General features: G+C 44.4%; 1 protein-coding gene and 1 long non-coding RNA gene across 8 annotated transcripts in view; both read right to left on the bottom strand.

The window, feature by feature from the left end:
* LOC135304434 (sodium channel protein type 5 subunit alpha-like) overlaps positions 1-7,220 on the bottom strand; it is a 208,867-nt gene extending 201,647 nt beyond the window's left edge. The window contains exon 1 of one of the 2 annotated variants that reach the window (XM_064426839.1): positions 6,980-7,220. The gene's annotated coding sequence lies outside the window, so the exon portion shown is untranslated. Of the gene's footprint in view, positions 1-4,494; positions 4,722-6,979 lie in introns of those variants that run through there. The other variant, XM_064427086.1, reaches the window with a different exon arrangement.
* A 160-nt stretch (positions 7,221-7,380) lies between these two features.
* Positions 7,381-17,605, bottom strand: LOC135304243 (uncharacterized). 6 transcript variants are annotated; one of them, XR_010365758.1, is made up of 5 exons: positions 11,563-17,605; positions 10,092-11,090; positions 9,632-9,790; positions 9,013-9,204; positions 7,381-8,925 (listed from the first exon to the last, which is right to left on the bottom strand). It is a non-coding gene; the product is annotated as an uncharacterized LOC135304243 (long non-coding RNA). The 6 variants fall into 6 exon arrangements; XR_010365732.1 differs by having other exon boundaries at positions 7,382-8,925; positions 11,002-11,090; XR_010365698.1 differs by having other exon boundaries at positions 7,382-8,925; positions 10,092-17,605.
* Between the last annotated feature and the right edge of the window lie 1,106 nt (positions 17,606-18,711).

The following is an 18,711-nucleotide window of genomic DNA, read 5'->3' as shown; positions in this document are numbered from 1 at the left end:
TGATGGACCTACAGGAAATTTGTTCTAGAAGCTCTCAAGTACTTCTTTAGCTGAAGTACTACTACAGAGGTGTCATAAAATGATGGAGCAAGAGGATGAAGCACAGAAAGGATTTGTTTAGTCTTTATCTTCCCTTATAATTATGATAATTCCTTTTTCTTAATTATTCCTTGTAGCTATGACGTATGGTTTCATAACAACTATTTACTTTTCTCCCTTTATCTAACAGCTGTCTGCTAAGAAAGATGGAAAAATGAACCAAACATGTTAAAACCAAGAGAAACTATTCATATGCCATGTATAATTGCAGGCTATATTTAAGACTTTGTACATTATCTTTCAAATTATATTTAGTTTCAACAGGAGGGGGAAAAATCCCCCTTACTTTCTAAAATTAGCAACAGAATTTGTATATTGTTTTCAAATCCAACTGCTCTTCCTCAGAAACTTTTGCTAGGGAATAATTAATATCTCTAGACAGGGAATCTGCCTAGATCAGATGTATTTTGACATTGGCCCACTGACGGTCACCCGGAGCGAAAAACGGGGGAAGTCCTCGGGGAAAGGGCTGTGCAAATCTGGATTAGCTCTGCTGAAGTCGAACAAATCGATCTGGATTTACGCCGGCAGAGCCGAGGAGAGGACTCATCCCTCCGTTCGACGGACGACGGCAAGGGAAGAGCTGCGAGAGCCTCGGCAGAGCCGGGGAACTCGGGGCGATCTCCCGAGGGACCCACGGCTGAATGGGAACTCCAGCGGGCACCGAGCCGCACCAGGCCCCCCGACGTGCTGAGAACAGATAAAGAGGAGGGGGGGAAAAAAATAAATTAAAAAGTTGTCAAGATACTTGCAGTGCTGTGCAGACCCTCTCGCTGCAGACACGGCTGGCCTTTGCCCCTCCGGCAGCTGCGGGGCACAGCGCGGCGGCGGAGGCTGGCACCCGGCTGGGGACAGGGCTGGGGACAGGGCTGGGGACGCAGCCGAGGCGATGTGCCGTGTCGGAGGCTGGGGACCGAGCTGGGGAATGCACCGGAGGCGATGTGCTCGGCCCCGGGGAGGGAGAGAGAGAGAGGGCGGCCGCGTCACGCCGCGCTGGCTGGACTAATATGGGGAGCAGCGAGAGCCAGCAATGCGTCCGGAAGGAAAGGACGAGCCCTGTAACACGAGAGCGAACCGGGGCACAGGCACACACCCGAGGGGCTTTGGGAGGGTCTGGGGCTTCCAAGGGGATGGCACCGGGGATGCATCCCGGGTGGAAGGAGCAGGAACGAGTTTGGTGCAGGGGGGTCCCTTCCCCGCAGCACTCAGCTCTATTAAACGCGGCATAATTACCCTGGTATAATCAGGCAGGTATTTTAAAGAGGCTTTAGTGTGATTTTATAATTGTGCATTATGTAACGCGCTAGCAGCGTGTCAGGCCTCAGACAACACTAAGTGCCTGTCTACAGGTCAGGCTGTAACACTTTAATGATGCTCCTCTCTCCTCTCCCCAAAGCCTCCCGCTAACATTGCTCTCCCTAAACCTCTGCCCACTTCTGCTGGCTGCATGACTGGTTAAAACAAAAACTTCTTAACAGAGTTGCTCCTCTTTATGAGCTTTACACCATGGAAACAGGGCTTTTTTTTTTTGCCTTTTTTTTTTTTGTTCTTTATCATCACTTTCTTTAAAGTTCGTTTCCCAGTGTCTGACCTTGCAGCAGGGATGCTCCTCGGAGGGCTGGAATGGGCTGGCAGTGGGGCACAAAATCGGAGCTGGTTCCTAGAGGGGGGGATTTTTTCTCAGGAAATAACCAGAACTGATCCCTCTGTGCTGTCCTGTTTTGGTTTCCCAAGACCAAGTTCTGTTAAACCTGAAGCAAAGCTTGTTAGACCCAACTTGCTGCAAGCCAGCCAGGAGCACCAGTGGCGTATTCAGCCTCTAACTAAACTGTCCATTTTAGGGGGTAAAAGTTACCATTTCATTATGATAAGGAAAAGAAACATAGAAAAATCCCTTTAGAACTAATAGAGTCTTTAAGAATGGATTTTAGCTTAAAAAGTTAGTCTCTATCTTCAGCTATTCGATCTTAAAAAAAATTGCCCATGAACAAGTTTTTCTATAGCTTTGTATGACACAGATTTTTTTTCATTTCCTCTAAACACTTAAAATCAGCAAGGAAAAAAACTTCAGGCCCAGTTCCCACCTCCCAAGACTCCTTGAAAACCCTAAAACCTGGCTTAGTGTTCACAGTCAGCCTTCAAGTGCCATGAATATTGAAAAAGAACTCATTTCTTCCAACAAACCTTAATTGTGCCCATGGTCTGCATTCAGTCACCTAACTTTTGTACACTTGAAAATAAAATCAGTAAAACTTTTTTAGATATTTAATACTAGAGTTGGATTAAAAACTAATAAAGTACAAGTTGCAGATATCTTTCAAACAGTAACTTGGAGGCAGAGCAGTTTTAGTGCCTTAGGAATCCAGAAAGCTTTAAAAAGAATCTACAACCTGTTGGCAGGGCTCTCAGCATTGCAGGAAAAAAACAAAAGTTTAGCAAACTGGGAAAACTCAATTCAAGATGAGAGATGAAATAAACAGTCCAGTGAAGTATGGACTTATTTCTTCCATGACATAAAAGTAAACTTTTAATTTTATAATTAAATAAAAAAGGGTAAAGGGAAAACTTGGAGCTTAGCAGCATTTTTAATTTTTTCTGTTGTTTTGACAGAAAAATATACAACAGTATTATTTGATGTGCCAAATCTCTACATTCAAAAAGCTCTTGCAATATGATGATAAAAATAAAACTCAGGCCATTCTTGCTATGCAGAACAGTGATTAACAACGGCTTTGTTCAATACAAAGAGCAGCGAGGCATGTTTTTGCCATGAAAGATAAGGGATCTTTTGACAAAATTTTGCACTTTAATGACTCACAAGGTGACCTCCTGGTGGAAGGCTGAGCTACACCTCCTCAAAGGTGGGAGTGTGAGAAGAGAGAGAATTTTTTGTGGTTCTTTTGCCATCTTTCATGGGAAGTTGCCTCTGTGAAATCAGACTGATTGGAAACCAGAAAAGGAGGAGTACAAGCAGTGGTTGTGACAGCTGGTACTGCATGAATTTAACAAAATCACTCTGTCCTGAGCCAGCTGAGGGACTGGGACAGGGGATAACTGTAATAAATGTGTTCTTATTCTTCTCCCAAGCTGAAATCTGGGATCTCACTCACTACAAGTGGACAGCCCGGAGCTAGTAACACCAGCTCCAAAATTATTGGGAAATAAATAAGGAAACACAAGCTAAGGGAAAGAAGATACATTTATAAAGGTGAGCAGATCACCTGCAGCTGCATTGAAAGGAAGACACTGTGTGTGTAACAGAGCAGAAGGATCCTACACAACAAAGTTTCTGAACTACCTGGGTCTCTTCAGTGACACAAAAACTGCCAGAAGGAGAGAGGAGTTAGGGACATTCCAGTTCTGGAAAAGTTTTCTTTTCCTCATTATTAGTAACTCTAATTACTTTGAAAGAAGAGCAATGAGATAAATCCTGTAGAGCTAGAAATGTGACCTGATTTCTTTCCTGATTTAGAAACTGTCACTTTGCAAGAGAAACCCAAAGAGACGGAGCCAGGTCAAAGTGGGCTTCTCAGTTTGGTCTGCAGAGTAAATAATAAACCAAGATCAATGGAAATATAGCCAGGGTTTCCTTTGGGTAGGTGTTCATAAGGACAATCCTATTTGAAGGAGAAATAAACGCATGTTTATCTGAACTGATTGCAATCATCCATGGCACCATGGAAGAGATATTCACTACAAGCAAACAGAAATATACCCAACATACTTCATGTGTTTTGCTCCAGGTTAGATGGTGAAAGGGAGAAGCAATGACAGAACTCCAACTGTAAATTGCTTTATACCATGATTAAGGCCCTACCTCAAGACAATGTGTAAACACAAAGCAGAAATTCAAGTGGATATTTAAGAGTGATACTGCTTGTGAGTTACCAAAGTTCTATTTAAGAGAACTGAGAAATTAGTTGTTGTCACCTTTTAACAATCAGGGCTATAATTTTCCAGAGTAAATCATCAGAGACAATTTATGAGGTAGTAATTTTCAGGAAGAACTGAGCACCCACCCTCTGAAAACAACAGGTCCCTTTTATGTTTTTCAAGTTGAGCTTTCAAAAACTAAGGCACTAAAGGTGATAACAGATGACAAGAAGTTCCTTCTGAAAAGCAGAACTAGGATTTCCAAATGACCACCAACATGGTTTAATATGCCACCCAATATGCTCTTTACTCCCGTACATGCAAAAAGGATTCCTTCAAGAGCAGAAAAAGGTAAGGAGAAGTTAAATCAATCCCTATCTAACATCATAAATAGGATATTTAAAGAAATTAAAAGTAGCTGTATTTCATTAATCTCCCAGTCAGGATGACATTTCCTATCAGTAAATTTTTAAACATAATTTTGACAACATGTTTAGATCAATAACACAGCAACTACTCAACCTTTTCCTGTCACATGTAAAGGTCCCGGGAGGTGGTAGCTGGTGCCACAGGTGTTAGTCCATCACAGCAAGAACCGAGGCCACTTTCTGGTTCAAGCCAGGAATGAAATGCTCTCAACTCAGTTGCAGTTTTAAAGTCTGTACCCATGGGCTGTCATTCAGAGTCACAAAGTCTCGTGGTCTACATACCCCCTTCATGGTCAAGGTATTTAGGCTACATACCCAATGATGCAACTGAATACCTTTGTGACCTCTGACGAATGATTGAGGACATGAAACAGGATCCGTTCTGCCACACTGTACAGAGCCCTGGCATGCTTTAAATCTGCAGGGCTCCTTGCAGCACAAACCACTTCTGTGTGAGAAGTCTGGCTTTAGAAGCTGACCCTTCATGCTTGTAAAACCCTAAGAGCCTCAGACAGAAGAGCAAAGCTGCTCTATGGATGATTCAGAGTGAGCGGCAAGAGCTGAGAAAAACCACGTTACAACATCCAACTCCAGTCATGAGCAAGTTCAGTAAAATATTAATCTGTGATTATTTCTGGCAATATTGTGATCTGCCCCCTACCAAAGTTACATAAACACTACTCAAGGCTGAGAGCTTTTGGCACATTAATCTAAAAATACCACAACTTCCATTGCCTACATGTTGAGACATTCGCCACAAAAAGACACAATATTTTTTATTAAGGATCTTCTGTCTCTGAAGCTCTCTGTCAACCACATTTGCCACTAGAAAAGGCTACACCAGATTAAAAAATATTAACAAAACCAGTGGACATCACTCCAATTCCAGCTGTATCATTCCCATCCCATCCTGATGCTGGGCTCCCCTCAACTTTTTTGGAACTGTGTCTCATCAAGGCAATGCACCCAAACCAGCAGAAGTAACGCTTCCAAAACCACCACTTTCTCGGTCCATTGGAATAAGAGGCCTTCACTCCTCACTGCCTCACAGCTCTGACCTTTCCAATTCTCTGCCACCACAAGCTTATGGGATCTGCCGGATCCATCTGCGTCTCCACCTGGTCTGCTTCCCCACGCCAAAAGCACGGATCAAATATACGTGTCTGAAAACACATCCCTGCTTTTTCTTCATGCCACCCGGGGGGGAACCCCCTCTGCGGCTTAAGACGACAGGAAGCCTCCGAGACCACTTCTGCCAAACCCCGAAATCCCGGGAAATTGCAGCAAAATGAACTTCAGCACCTTGGACAGGACACACAGACGGAAAATCGCCGAAATCGGCTCATTGGCCCCGAAAATGCTGTGCCTGGACATGACCCTCTAGGACACATCTGCGGGCCTGTTTATTTTTAGTATTGACAAATCCTCTTTGAATCACCGTGTTTATTCCACCATCCACCCTGTGTTTTGGGAAGAGCTGCTCGCCAGCCCGGGAGAAATCGGGGCCACCAACTCCAGATCCAAGGCTCGTCTGCAGGAGCAGCCCCGGCTGTGACTGGGAAAGCTTGGCTCAAGCACTCGCAAGGCTCAGCTCAGCCTTTGCATGGCAAAACGAGACCTGTTGCCATAGATGTGCCTGGCTCGTGTGCTTATTCACTTTTCAGAAGCTCATCTCCACCTCCTCACCCAAATCTCCAAGAAAAAAATAAAATGGAAAGGTCTGATTTATTCCCATTGCAGCCACACTTCGGTTGCGTAAGTTTTGCTTTAATTTAGCTTTTGTTCTCTCTCACGGTGCTCCCAGTATGTCACTGTTCCCCTCAGGGCTGCCTTGATAAAATCATGATCACCTTGCTGGAGTGCAGCAGAGCTCTCCCCGATTCACTTTTATTTACAGGAGCCAAGTCAAGTTTTAATCTGTGCCAGATAAAACTCCAAATTTTTTAAGCCAATGTGTTCTACAAACGGAAAGACATTTAAAATATACCAGTTCTTACAACAAGTAATACCAGTAACACCCTTGCCATACAGAAGAACGATACATTTTCCCTGCCACCACAGAAATGACCAGTCCAGTTCATTTCTTCCCTTCAACACCTGCCACTAGATTCCCACTCCAACACATCTGACACCAGATAACATCCACTGAACAATTGCAGAGTATTTTCTGCGCTGTTTGTTCTTCCCGGCACTTCTGGCTGCGGGAGCAAGGCGGAAAGTAAACCGAATCTCTGCCAGAATTACCTTTAAACAGCAATATCTATATTATATGATATCTAGCAGTATCTATACCTACATGATTCTATATTCTCTGCTTCCACAGCCCAGCGCAAGCTTTGCTGAGCTAACTTCCCTCCGCTCCAGCCCGGTCCCTCTCTGCCGCCCGGCTCGGACGGGACGGTCGCGGTGCCGGTGCCGCCTCCAGGGAAACTTTGGGTTCGGGAAAACCCCGGCACTACTCATTCCTCCTCCGCGACACGCTCCGAAGCGGGCATCCTTTCCGTTTCTTCCTTTTTTTTATTATCGTTTTATTACCGAGCAAACCAACAAACGAACAAGATAAAAAGAGAGCAACTTACATTGGTTTATTTAATTTTTCCTGCTAAACCAAGAGTCCCAGAGCCACTTCATTGTATCCACAGAGTTTTAGTCCGCGAGCGGTCCCGTCCCGCGGGGAGGAAGGGCCCGGCTGCCGTGCGCGGAGCGCGCTGCCCGCCCGCCGCCGAGCGCGCATGGCTCGGAGCCGCCGCGCCGTCTGTGCGGCTGCCGCGGGAGCGGAGCGGAGCCAGCGCAGCCCCGGCCGGGCGGGCGGGCGGCGGGGGGGAGCGGGGAGGGATGGAGGGAGGGATAGAGGCATGGAAGGCGGGAGGGGATGGAGGCACGGAGGGAGGCGCCGCCCGCCCCGCCGAGCGCGGCCGGGGCGGCCCCGCAGCGCCCCCTGGCGCCGGTGGGGGCAGGGCGTGAGGGGAAATGGCGGGCAGGCAGCGGGAGCAGGCCGGGAAGCGGAGCAAGGCTGGGGGACAGGCAGGGGTTAGCGGCGAGGAAGGAGGAATGATGGCAGAGGAATGGCGGGGAGGAAGGAAGGATGAGAAGGGGATGAGAAATGGCACCGTGAAGCGGGATGATGGACTGCTAGAGGCATAGGCTTGCTCAGTTTGGCAGCGGGAAGGGCGGTGAGGGAGCAATGTTAACATAGACTCGTTTAGTTTGGAAAATACCTCCAAGAGCATCAAGTTCAACTCTTAAACCAGCATGGCCAAGACCGCCACGAAGCCTTGTCCCCAAGTGTCACATGTGGTGCCATGGTGTAGGGAGCGAGGTGGGATGAACACAACTGGGGAGAAGAAAGGTGGGATGGGGAAGGAGAGGGGGAAGCTGCAGTGGAAGCTACAGTGCCATGAGGACCTTGGAGAAAGAGAAGGTTTAATCAGGGCTGAGGGGATGGAGGAGAGCCACTGGCAGCAGAACACAGCAAGGGGCACTTCAGCACACACAGGGAGGTGTGAACAGTGCCAAAGCTGGACTTTCTGATCACCCCCAACCAAACCCCGATCCTCCCAAAACCTAATAAATGTGCACATCAGCTGGGAGTGACCCAGAGCCCCCAGCCTCAAGGAACAGTGCCCAGGATCATGGCTACAGCACTGCAATTCTGGTGAGTGAGAACAGCAGCTTTCACCCAAAATAAGCTGCCCAGCAGTGACAGGGAAGATCATGAATGGATAGACATAGATGAAGAGAGTACAAGGATTTTCCAGCCACGTGAAGTATTCATGGCAGTAAAAGTGAAAGAAACTTCTGAAAAACCCCTCAAATTACTGAGGTAAAATAGGACAAGCAGGAGGCTGGCATTGCTTTACAGCCTCAGCGATGTTTTGGGAAGTGTCTGCTGCCACCCTGGAGAGTGTGCAGCTGTAAGACATACTCAGGTGACAGCAGCTCAGGGTGGGAAAAGAGCAGATCATTGAGGGAAAAAACTGAGGGGCTGCAGTGGCTCTGGGAAGGCAATTGTTCACTCAAGAAGAGTGGACAACTGAGGAAGAGCAGGTGTCCACTCAAGGACAAGCTCATGCTCAAGGGAACTGTTGACTGAAGGATTCAAAATATGCAAAAATTCTGGAAATGCAGGAAATGATGGAGTGGATCATAGGGAAGACCTGGGTGAGGAAGAAGAGAGAAGGAGCTGAGAAGAGGGAGTGGAGGTCAAAGACTGGAAAAAGACTACAAACAATTGGAGACAGAGGGGAATGAAGACCAAAAAAGGCAGAAAAAGATGGACCTGGGGAACAGAGCCCGTGAAAGCTTAGAGCAGCACAGAAAGATGTGAGAGACAGAAGACAAAGGAAGACAAATCCTCAAATGTTAACCTCTCAACATGAGGCTGAAGAGTGGCTGCTCAAAGGGAAGCAGGTTCTCACGAGGACCCAAAGAGATTACGGGGTGGGCACATCTTCAACCCCATGAAGGCAAATGCTGAGTTCTTGGCATCTCAGCTACTGTGCCAACACATCTCCGCAGGACACCTCTAAATTACAAGAGAAACAACATATTTTCAGTGATATTTAGTAGATTTCCAACATCTTATTTAAATTCAATCAAAGAAAGAACTCACACCAGAGTGAGAAAGCTGTGCAAGGATGAGTGCTGGGGTCCCACCGCTCATCCCAGCTGCAGAGCTCTGCTGGAAATCCTCCACACTGGGATGGTCACAGTATGGTCCCACCCCATCAGTGCTCTCTGCACCCAGAAACATTTCCAGTTCTTGGGCAACAGAACCAGCATCCCTGGTGGGGGATATTCAGACCTTCAGAAACACAGAGCCATGATGTCAAAAAATAGCATTTCTTGCCCCATACAGCTAAAAATTATTATAATTGTATATTTAGGCTTATACAGAGAGAAGACACATGAACCTACTCCTGCTTCCTATGAAGGAGGAGTAAATTTAATGGCTGGACTCAATTTTCTTGGAGCTCTTTTCCAGCCTCAGTGATTCTATGATTCATAGACTGCAGCACAGTGCTCTGTGCTGATGACACAACAGGTGTTGGTGTGTGTTTTGGGGGTGAATAGAAAGTCTGAGGGAATTTTTATTTTATATGAAAATATAAATATATATTTTTATATTATATATGAAGATATATTTTATGTAACATATATTTTATATATAATAAAAAATTTATACTATTATATATGGACATTTTTTATAGTCTCTTCCATCCCATTCTTACTTCACTCAATCCTCTGTCCTCCCTTCTTCCTTCAGAGCTGCAATAGCAGAGGTCTCAAGGTGAAGAGCAAGCAGCATCTCAGTGTCACAGATCTAGCAACACCGCCAGGGAAAGGAGGGAAAAGCCACAAAATTCCACCTAATGTCCCATCCACTGGTTCTGAAAAATTTCTTTTGCAGTCCATAAGAGAATTCTGTAAATATTTAACTCTACTGCTTTTTTTACAGAGGAAGGAAACACTGTTAAAACCTTGTTGAAGCACCAGGATGACCGATCTGTTTCATGTGTCTTTACAAACACAGAAATTACTTATAATACTAGCAAATCCTCAATCCTGTGATAATGAAATCAGCTCAGTCTGAATTCAGCTTATAGAAAAAAAAAAAAAACAGCAATATTTACAAAGGGAATAAATCAGATTAATAAAAGGTAGGAAGAAGTATAAGAGAAGGAAAGCTACCTTTAAAATTTCTTCCATGGCAGGAGCAGGACTGCTACGGTTCCCTTGTTTTCTACCCCCCAAAAAAACAATCCTTTCCCCAACTTTTCAAGCATTTATGTCTCTTTGGGTTCCTTTTTTTTAAATTGCTCCCTTCAGAAGACACAGAAATGTAACCCAGGAGCCCACAATGACAGCAGCATCTCCAAGTCCCACAGCAAGTGGGGAACACCCTTGGCACAGGAGACCTCCTGCTGCAAACACTAATCATGAAGTAGCCATGCTAATTGGACCCCCATAGACAGGCTGAGCAGAGACAGAAAGTTTATTAAAACCATGCTGCCTTGCCAATATCTTCCTCTCTGCAAGAAGCAGTCAAGTAATGCTGGCTCACTGAATGCCTGAAAAAGTTCAGGCAAGTCAGCTGAAACCTAATAAATGTGCATGCCAGGTGGGAGCAAGTACCAGCAGCAAAAAAATACTGTGGGAGATCAGTTGGTGTCCCCTTTCTCTTCACTTCTCTCCAAAAAAAAATATACCTTTTTCCCCCCAAAGTGAGTACTGCATTCTTAAAGAGTTTATAGACAGCACTGCTGGTTGCAAAAATCCATTTGTTCTCCCAAAGATGCTCGTAGAGCCTTTATTTTCACTCAGTGACATTTGTCACTGCCTTTTAAAGGAAAGAGTCTGAAAAATATGCAGTTCATGAAAGCCTGAGCTTGGGAAAAAGTTTAAAACATTCTTTTTTTTTTTTTTCTTAAGCAAAAAAAAAAAAGGTTAAAAGTCCCTTTTTCTTGCAAAATTCAATTTGGGGAAAAAAGTATTTTCCTTCACAATTTGAAAAGTTTTTCCATGCCCTCCCACCTTGCTAGCACTCAGTGAAGTGCTTTTGCTTTCCACAGACCTCGACTTTTATAAACCCTTTTACTACCTGGGATAAGTGCTGTGAGAAGCTCCTTTAGCACGAGGTGCCATGAGGCTGTAGCGCATAAAATTCAGTTTAGCCAACACTTCCCTCTACTGGGAAAGAAAAATACTGTCATTTGTTTTAATTCCTTTTGAAATAAAGGGAGAGACCATGGTATCAAGGGGGTTTTCTGCCCAAAGATGAGAGATTTGGGGGCACGTGGGATGAAAAAAGGGCAATCACCAATACATTGCTCTTTTATTTCCCAAGCAAAAAAGGCTTGGACGCCCCATATTGATTTTTCTTCAAGGTCACCCAGAAATTCCTTTCACTGATGGTTTCCCAGCCCCACTGAGAGGGAATAAACAAACCAGCAGGGCTGGGACCCCCCATAACCCCACAACAACATGCTAAGGAATAAACAAGGTCAACCCACTATGCCAAAGACCCAGTGTGGATCACAGCAGGGATGATGTTAAAACTTCATTGTATTACACACTCTGGGATCTGGGTTTATTCCTCCCTCTAATGAGAGCCCTGATTCCTCCTCATCCCCCCCACTTCACTTCCAATAAGCAAAGAAACCCAGCTGCTGTGTCAGGATACATCTGTATCAGTCTTCAGCTTCTGCTTTTTAATTAAGTGTATCATCCTCATGGAGCAGCTCTCATCAAGCATCCACGGGGAAATCCTGTAACGCCTGGATAAATTGCTACATTTGTTCAATCAGACTCAAAAATATAACCCTAAAGTGAGCTTATCTAATTTAATGGGGGGAAAAGAATTTTACAGGCTGGCAGTGCCTCTGTCAACGACTGTGTCCAAGTGTAAAGAAAGCATTCAGTGCTCTGATAGACATAACAGCTCACATCATTAAAATAAAATTAATTTTCCTCTCCCTGAAATGGCTCACCTCTCAATCCCTCCAAAATTAGGCCACTTTATGTCTAATCAGAAGACAGCTGCATCTTAATTTACAGGGGAAAGAAGGTTATGCTGAGCTGAATTATGACCCATTACTGTGCTTTTCCCACCTGTGGCCAGCACAAATATTTGGTGATTAGGCAGTTCAGAGAGCAGAGGAACACAGCTTCACTAAGAAGGGAAAAGCATTTACATGGAGTTTCCTGATTAGCAGGGTCAGAAAGGCAGAGCTTGGCTTTCCAGAAACACTTTCTGTGCTTTTTGGAGGAAGAAAAGATATCCAAGCATCCCCTTTCTCTACACCAGATAAAGCCTCCTAAAAGGGGATGGTCACACTCTGAGCCTTTGCAAAGTGCAAAGTCAAAATTTATTCCTTTTTGTGCCAAAAGCATGACTTCAAGACAAATCTTTTTACCCCTTCCACCTCTCTAAGGGAGCATTAGAACTAAAACCACCTCTGACAGAGTCAGAGTAAGCTGGTTGATTGATTGGTTTCAAACACCTGCAACCTGTAGTTAGAAACAAGCCTTGAGAAGCATCTTTGAGGCACAGCTAACAAGAAAATCCCCACAAGGACTGCAGGGAAATTCAAAGTGATAGTTTTCTGCATTTAATACCATGAACCCTGTTTTTTTCCCTGCAGTCCATCATGCCCTCCCTGCTCCATTTTAACACTAATTAAAGGCAAACTTCCTTCCACTACATTTACTTAATATTTTACATGAGTCATGAACCATTTCCTTTTTATTCTTTAATTTGAATCTCCTTATTAATTTCAATGCCTATTAGTTTGTATTCAGACTCCACCGTTTCAGCTTCTGGGAAGTGCTTAAAGTACAAAGACCTCAGCAATAATGACCACAATGTTTTCCAGTGCAGAAAAAGTCCTGGGGATTTCCTTGGGACTGCTCTAGGCCTCTTGATGCTCACATAGGTCAGATCTTGGGCAAATTGTGGTCACAAGTGGTTTAGTGACTCAGAATTTCTGAAGAAACTCGACCAATCTGAGGCAAATTAAACTGTGCTCTTCTCCTGCTCCTTTTCTTGTAGAGTTTCCTGTAAGGACACTGCAGGACAAAGATGATATAGAAATCTTTCTCTGGTGCTCCTCATTGGTCCCTTCATCCTTAAGTTTTAAATCCAGGGTTTGTAGTCTACTCAGCTGCATATCCATGTTATTTCATTTGCACAAGTGCCCACAGAGCATAAAGATGTGGCACTATTTTCTTCTGAAAAGAGGAGAGTGTGAGGACAGCCAGGAAAATGACCACACTAGGTTAACAGTTGGACTCCCATGATCTTAGAGGGCTTTTCCAGCATTAATGGTTCTGCGATTCTATGACTGAATTCAGGGATTATCATTATTATTTTTTTCAGCATCTTTAAGTTGATCAGCCTAAGGAGCTCCAGGTGGACATGAGGCCTGCCCTTGAGCTGTTTTAGCTCTGAAACTCTTAGCCTGATACTGAAGAATCATTTAGGTAGGAAAAGACCTCCAGGATCATCAAGCCCAGCAGCCATTAACCTAATACTGCCAGGGCCACCACTAAACCCTGTCGCCACATGCCATACCCACATATTTTGCAAACCCTTCCAAATGATGGTGACTTCACCACTTCTCTGGACAATGTGTTCCAATGTCCGAATGCCCATTTTGTAAAGGAATTTCTCCATATATCCAATCTAAACCTACCCTGATGAAAGTTGAGGCCATTTGCTCTTGTGCTTGTTATCAGGGAGAGGAGAGGGAGGGAGCAAGTAAGCATCACACAATCACTTGCTCACTCCCCTAACAGTGGCATCAGGGAGAGAATTGGAAGAACAGAAGTGAGAAAGTTCATGGGTTGAGATAAAGACAGTTTAATACAGAAAGCAAGAGCCACACACACAAGCAAAGCAAAACAAGGAATTAATTCTACACTCCCCATGGGCAGGTAGGTGTTCAGTGGTTCCCAGGAAAGCAGGGCTCCATCGCACACAATTCACTTGTGAAGACAAAAACTATCCCATTCACTATCCCTCCCCCCTCCATCATTCTTTATTCCCCCCTACTTTATACACTGAGCATGATGCCATATGTTCTGGAACCCCTTGGTTAGTTAGGGTCAACTGTCCTGGCTGTGTCACCTCCCAGTTTTCCCACTCCCCCACCAGCAAGGCACTGTGAGAAGCAGAAAAGGCCTTGGGTCTGTGCAAGCCCTGCTCAGCAATAACAAAAACACCTCCATATCACAAAACCTGTTTCCAGCACAAATCCAAATAGTCCCATACTATTTACCATGAAGAAAATTTACCCCAGGCTAACAGCACATTCCACCCCTTGTTCCATATCATTTGCATCATGGTCAGCTGATAAAATACTCAACACAATTAACCTTGACTTCCCTTCCCATCCTTTAAAGCAATAAACAGATGAGGTATCTGAATGACCAGACCCTAAGACAAGAGGACATGAACTTCCAATTCTTCACACAAAGGGCATGAAACCTGGTCTGAATGCACATGAGCAGGATGTGTGGGGAGCCAAGCAGAGCCCCCGTCATCTCACTGGAGCCCTCTGCTGTGAAGAGACTTCAGTCCCAGCAGTAAAAGCGGGAATGTGAGCCAGAGAGTCTTATCAATGGTCAGAGTAGTTTTCTTAACAAGGTCTGCACAAAAAGGTTCTTTGTTTTCATTTAGTCCTCAACCTTGGGCTCTGTCAGTCACAGTGGTCACTCAGGACAGGAGGAATGGTGTGTTGAGCTGAGTTACTGGGCACCAAATCCACCTCAGGCCAGGTCACTCTGCTCTTTCACTGCTTGTTTAATGCTTTTCCTCCACTGGTCCACCTGGCTCCTGGTACAGTGATTCCTGTAACATGCATAGTCCCCTGTGGCTGCACAGAACTGTTCCTCACCATCATCTTCACCACAGATTTCAGGGGCATCTCTGCTTCCCCACCTCCAGAATGGTGTTCCACTCATGGGAAACAGCTCCCCACAAACTTCTCCAACAAAGATCCTTCCCCCAGGAAGGATTCTTCCCACAGGCTGCAGTTCTTCACAAGTGTGATGTTCTCCACAGGATCACAGCCTCCTCCAGGCATTAACCTGCTCCAGCATGGGCTCATCCAGTTCACAGTTCCTTTGGCTGGAGCTCACACTTGGAGTCCCAGCCTGTCCAGCTCAGCAGCACAGACACATCAGTGATGCCCTGGCCATCTGCCAACCCAGGCAGGGCTGTTATCATCACCAGGGCTCTTATCAATATGTGCCCAGGCACAGCAGAGTACCTTGACCAGCAATTGCAAAAAGGAGCCACTAATGAGGCTCTAGTACACAGCCAGACAAGTGAGCCCCACAGCAAGCACAGGAGCCTGCCAATTAATAGCTAAATGGCAATAACAGCTATTAAAACAATCTAGCACATTTCAATCAAATCTCTCATGGTCTCTAACCCTTCAAGCTGCACACTGAGCATGACAAAAAGCCTGTTGTGGTTTAATCCCAGGCAGCTACTCAGTCCCCACCAGAGGATCAGGGGGAGAATCAGAAGACAAAAAGTGCAAAAACTCATGGGTGGAGATAAAGACAGCTTAAAAGGTAAAGCAAAAGCCACACACATAAACAAAACAAGGAATTCATTCAACACTTCCATGGGCAGGCAGGTGCTCAGCCATCTTCAGGAGATCAAGGCCCCATCACACATATTGGTGACTTGGGAAGACAAATGCCATCACCCCATTTTATTTAGCGAGCATAATATCATATGGTTTAGAATATTGCTTTGGTCACTTGGGGTCAGATGTCCCAGCTGTGTCTCCTCCCAACTTGTCAAGCACCCCCAGACCCCTCAGCAGTGTGGCAGTACAAGAAGCAGAGAAAGCCTTGGTGCTGTGCAGGTGCTGCTCAGTAATATCCAAAACATCTCTAGATTGCCAACACTGTGTTCAGCATATCTAAAACTAAATCTAAAACCGAGTCCCATACTAGTTACTGTGAAGAAAATTAACTCACCCCAAACAAAAATCAGCACAATTCACCAGCTACATCTTCTGTCTGAGAAGTGAAGAGTCAAACATTAGCAATCACATCTTTGGGCTTTCTGCTTCTCTCTTTGCCAGCAACCTGCAAACCCCTCACCCTGTCCTGCTTACTCCCAACTCCTATTTTTATATTTCCATCACATCCCACCACCAATTTCTCCCTCATCTCTCTGTGGAAAGTAGTTTTAGACTAGGCTAAATCTGGCAGCTAATGCAGCAGGCCCAGTTTCCTCCTGAGAAAAATTACATTGAAGTCACCAGGTTCTCCAAGCATCCAGAAATTCAACCTGTTAAAAGTTGAGTCTTTCAAATATTTGTTTTGCTTCTTTGGAGAAGATTTTATACAAGGCTATAACTACTGAAGGCCATCAGCTGTTCATATTTCATCTTTAATGCAATATCCTTCCTCTGACAAACACAGCCCTAAAGAACCAGATGCCCTTGACTGGAAGTGTCCCATTAAAGCACATCAATGCCACACTGAGCCACCACATCTTGCTTTTCCAAGCTGATCCCTGTGAGTGCAGGGTCAGACCCTGACGGGGTGTTGAGTATGCTCCTCCGCATCAAGCAAAGTCCAATTTTTTTTTTCTCCTCTGCAATATCTCAGAGAGAGAGTTTATTTTATTTACTCTTTTGTCTATTTGCAAGCATTGATTTAGGGGGTGGCTGCAAATGGGACAGGACTGGGGCTTCTGCCAGATTTTTGGGGGGAATTGCTCTACTCAGTACAAACACAGCCATCCACAGAAAATAACACAAAACTCTTAACATTTGACTCTGGTCTCCAAAAGAGTTGGGAGACTGCAACGGCCCCCTCTTTTCAGGGCATTGTGAAGCCCAACAGCAAGAATGCAAGCTGGAAAAAACTTCTCACCACCTTTTAATTCTCACATATTACTTTTTCTGACTGATTTTCACTGCTTAGCTCTTTCTGTATTCATGTTCATATAGAAAAAAAAAAAGGACAAACAGAAGCTAATTTCCACATTGTTTAAATTAAAAGAAAAGTTGAAGAGCAAACATAGGTAAAACACAGGCAGGAACTTCTGAATGCAGTGACAATGGGCCCCATTTTCTTTTACATATGGGGTAAATATTCAACTACTTTTCTAGTAAAAATGAAACAGGTAAATCACTCCTGTCAGTCCCACCCCAAAACCATACCACAACTCCAAATGGGTCCTTTCACACCACAAACAGAATACTAAAGATAAAGAAAAGTACAACAACAAAACCGATCCCATAAAACAAACAGGCAAACGAATGCAGATATTCTTTTGGAAAAAAAATAAAGATGCAAGGATAAATTCTTCAAGCTCACAGACATGGAAAGCCTAGCTTTCAACAAGCACAGTAAAAGTTTCCCTAAAAATAAAGAAATATATCTATATCTGCACTGCTACATTGTTAGATATGAATGCCACTACTGGTTTACAGCACAGGTACCAACAAACTCTAATCCTTACTCTAACAACAACCAACCAAACAAAACACAACAACCTTCTCTCCCCCAAAAAATAAAAAACAAGCAAACAACAAAAGAACCACCCCAAAAAACAAACCAATCAGCCCAAAAACAAAACATCAAAAAACCCTACAAAAACACCCCAAAAATCCCACCAACCTCCCCCAAAACAAAAAACCAAACAAAGACCCTCAAACAAAAAATAAAACACCACTCAAATGCACCTAACCTACCCCCTCCTCTCCTGCCTTATAAACAGTTTGTTTCCTGATTGTTTATCCCTTTCAGCTGTTGCCTGATGGATGAGCACGTTACCCCTTTCCTTGGCACATCCAAAAAAGCTCCCAGCTGTTGGCTCCTGTTCTTCAGCTCCACCCAAGGAGGTGAATATTGGCTGCACACCATCCTGGCCATAACAACCATGCCAAACTCAGCTGTGTTATTGGCTTGTCAGATTAGGAAGACGTTGACAAGAGCCAAAATGTTGTTTGATTGTTGAGAAAATGCATGAGTGAGAGGTTTTAAGAGCTCCTTCCATTCACATGAAAATAATAAATACAGAGGTGATAGTGAATCACATTTTCATTGAAGGTACATTGTAGCCTTCATGGTAGCATTAAAGGTGTATCAAGAACCAGTGACTTGGCACTAAAGTCAAGCTAATTTAAATGAAGAGGTAAGCTTGTGATTTTAACTGTGAGGCTAATTAACTGAGAAACAAATTACCAGGTGGAAAACATTCTCCTTGATGTCCTCAGGTCAAGAGCTGGAACCCCAGCAGAACAAATTACTTTAGTCAAAAAAAGACAAGCCCACCTTTAATATATTTTTCAGCACTGACCTGCCTTTCCAGTTCCTTTCAGTGAAAACACAGAAAATACCTTTCCACTTTCTGGTGTTACTCTCCCAAAACATAGAAATATATAAAGTGTCAGTTAAGGACCATGTCAATCAACTTGATGGGATAAGAAAACACATATTGGAGTATTGGATCTTGCAGTTGTGGGGAAACTTGTGCTTTTCAACCAACAGGGTACAAATGACACATTTTCCATGTGCATCTTCCTGTGTGCAAGAGGCCTGGTCCATGGCCATGGGACCATGGCAAACTTCCACAGAGAAAACTCACCACAGGAAAACTGCAAACTGCACCCTCTTGTAGATTTTGAAGGGAGGGTGCAGCCTGTTCAAAATAAGCCTTGCTCAATATTCTGGTTTAACCCTCACATTTATTCCCCTCTGCACCAATACCCCTCTCAGGAGCAATCACATTTCTTGACTTTCAGTTTGCAGGCTTGAAGAATCCAGGATTCCAATT

This window comes from Passer domesticus, chromosome 1, assembly GCF_036417665.1.
Source record: "Passer domesticus isolate bPasDom1 chromosome 1, bPasDom1.hap1, whole genome shotgun sequence".
NCBI classification, from domain to species: Eukaryota; Metazoa; Chordata; class Aves; order Passeriformes; family Passeridae; genus Passer; species Passer domesticus.
The sequence above is the reverse complement of the archived record's forward strand: the minus strand, read 5'-3'. Positions and strand labels throughout refer to the sequence as shown.